This window comes from Brassica oleracea, chromosome C8, assembly GCF_000695525.1.
Source record: "Brassica oleracea var. oleracea cultivar TO1000 chromosome C8, BOL, whole genome shotgun sequence".
NCBI lineage: Eukaryota > Viridiplantae > Streptophyta > Magnoliopsida > Brassicales > Brassicaceae > Brassica > Brassica oleracea.
Genome location: NC_027755.1, coordinates 14,584,311 through 14,587,832, shown reverse-complemented (window position 1 = coordinate 14,587,832; position 3,522 = coordinate 14,584,311).

Below are 3,522 nucleotides of genomic sequence, written 5' to 3'. Positions count from 1 at the left end.
GCTATTGTCTCTTAACAATGTCTCTTACTCTAAAAATAATAATAAAAAAGGCTAAGAACTCAAAATTTTGTCCCAGCAATAATGATGCTCTTAAAAGCTAGTCGTCGATCCCCGTTATCCGAAGGCCCCACCGTTACGTTTCCACTACTCATATCATCTATGATTTCAGAAACGTATGCAATAATGTCATTCAATCAACAACGTCCACTACATGCTCTTCAATGCCTTTTAACTTTGTTTTCAAGCTATCTCATGGAGTACATATACAGAAGCGGTTAGAGGACCGATGAACATCCATTTGTTCCTTTTATGTAACCAGGAGCAACCCAAGCTTTCGATTTGCTGATGTCAATTCGTTTCACAGACCAAACAAAATTACAAAAGTTGGCACAGAGCATAAACGTCATACGGATGGAGGTATTCAGGTCTCACAATGACGACCAGCTGATGTTGTTGGCTAACACAATCTTTAAATTTTCTAGAATTTCGTTTATCTACCATAACTGCAAGTGTTATCCACACCTCTAATCTTCAACTCAAGCTTTCTCAGTTTAAATTCCTACAAAAGCATCAATTTTCTACCATCTCCCGGATTTTTGATCCTCACTAGCGACCACCCCCTTCCTAATTTTGCTGTCTATGTAAGTTCTATCACTTAATACAATGCTCTTCATGCATTTTACATGGCTTCCTGATGTTTACAATAACTCCTTGGTAGGGTGGTGATGAGAACCCTGATGATGACATGCCAGGAGCTGGGCCCGTTTCAACAGACCTCTTGGCAAGTGGAAAGAGTGGTGTTCCTATGAACAGCAAAGAAGTGAGTAATGCAGTATGGTCGAGGTCTGCCCAGGAGAGGGTACTAAACCAAGTGATATCTCTGTAATAACAGAAGTATCTGAGGAGCTCCAAGATGTCGACATGCAAAGAAGGCACGCACTGAGTAAACTTGCAAGTATGAGAGTCAATTACAATGTTCTGGACACCCGGATCTACTCAGATATCCTATTTTTTTTTATAAATTTCGTCAAGGTGAATAAGTCTCAGTAGAGCTCTGTCCTTCTCTTTTTTTTTTAGAAGTTGTGGCTCTTTTTTACATTTCACGTTCCCAGCAAGGAACTCATGTTATTTTTTTAAACAATTTGAGTAACACGAATGAGCAAAAAAATCTGTGCTTTTGTTTTGTGTCTGTCAAAACAAAATTTGTGAAGATGACAGTGGAACAAGATTTCGAAGCTCTGGACCAGTTTCCAGTAAGGATGAGAGTTATTTCTGTTGACGACGACCAAACTTGTCTCTGTATTCTCGAGACTTTACTTCACCGCTGCCACTACCACGGTCTCCTTCTCTCTCCGTTCTCTCTCTCTCTCATCATGTTTTCACTATAGATTGTTTTCTGCAAATTGTTGAGAAATGATTTTCTAGACTTTGATTTAGCTTTTGGATTTGGTTATTTTCACTATCAAATCGTTTCTTCTGTGGATTTATAATGTTCTTACGACATGAGATTCAGGAATCAATAAGATTTAATTAGATTCATCATATTAAGTTATAGATTTCTATCCTATAAAAATCAAATGTTTCATGCTTTTTTATATGCTTCACATGTGCCACTAACCTCATTGGTTCTTCCTACTTTACATCTTCTAAGTTCGTTAATTTTAAAACAGTCTCTTGATTTGTTTTGAAAGAAACAGAGACTTTTAGTAATTATTATTACAGATTTAATTGCTATGTCACAAAAAATCATTGGTTCTTGCTTACTTTTACTTTGTATGTTTTAATATGAATGAGTTTCTTTCTTGCTCTGTATAAAGACAGACTTTTAGGGTAATTATATGTGCAGTTACAACAACGGAGAAGGCACAGACCGCACTGGAGTTGTTGAAAGATAACAAGAACAAGTTTAATCTCGTGATCAGCGATATTGACATGCCACACATGGATGGTTTCAAGCTGCTTGAGCTTCTTGGTCTTGAAATGGACTTACCTATCATTCGTATGTTTCTGTTTAATTCTTTTCATGTTTCCTAGAGAAAATGTTTTGATCTTTTTAATTGTTTCTTGCAGTGTTATCTGCGCATAGCCATCCAAAGTATGTGATGGAAGGAGTCAAGCGCAGTGCCTGCGACTATCTCCTTAGATCAGTTCGAATTGAGGAGCTCAAGAACATATGGCAACATATGGTGAGGAAAAGCATGTTTAAGAAGATGAAGAACATTTTGACTAATGGGGAATCCCAAGGAAACTCTGATCAGAACGGCTTGAAAGCAAACAGAAAAACGTAAAGATCAACTTGTAGAGCAAATGAAAACGATGATACAACGGCTCAAAATAAGCCTTGTGTTATTTGGAGTTTTGGACGAGAGAGCTGCAATACAAGTTCCTAGCAGCTGCTAATCATGTGGGCTTTGAGAGTAATGTTTCTTGATCTCTCAGATACTACACCAGGCCTTTAAGAATTCATAGCCGACTATAACACATACCATTTATCTGGTTTTCAAAACACTAGTGAGTTCTCCGTTTTGTTATACTATTTGATACATCCGATATATAAACTTTAACCTGTAACGGCGATACTCAAGAATCCAATTAGATTATTGCTTATGCAATGACCCTCCACTTTCTTACATTTTAAAGCAATCTAAGAGTCTAAACTATATTTTAAAGTGATCCTTCTGATAATCTTATAGGTCTACAAATCCTCAAGATCGTAATCAAAAACATGTTTGTCAACTTATCCCTACGAAGTTCTGTTGCATGAAGCTCATATGTTGCAAGATGCGGTACACAAACATACAACACAATAACCCAAAAAACATAAACTCACTCTCTCAACTACACAAACACACATAATAAAACAAACAAATTTATTACACATAATTTAAAACAAAACGGACAAACCGCTTGAAACAATCTTGAGAAAACCTCTTCTTCTCAGGTATGTTTCAAGAACTCAACCCCTCTTGGAAACAAAAGCCCAAATTAAAAATCTCAAGCAACTACAAAACAAAGTAATACACTACTATCACTAACCACTGTCAAATGGATCAAAAAAACTATTTTGAACTCATTAGAAAACAAAACAACGAACCCGACGCTAATACCACTAATATCATAATAAATCAGCTTTAAAAAATAAAATAAGTAATTTCATTATATATTTAGTTTGATATGATATCTAAAAGCATATGGACCTAAAGTTATACACCGAATCCTAAATTTATACCGGTTACATGGACCTGTTTTTTTTTAACAACATGGACCTGTTTTACTGGGAAAAAAAAAGATGCAGGAATAAAAGCTGTGTACAAAACACCGTCGTTTTCCGTTTCGAGATAAGCTAACCGAAAAATTCCATCTGTAATCAAGTTCATATAACCGAACCAACGAATGTGACCGTTGGAGCCAAACCAACCCAACGGCTAGCTTTTATCTTTATATCAATCCTTAAACCCCACCATAGATTCCCACATAACAATTTTCAAATCACAATCTCTCTCTCTCTCTCTCTCTCTCTCT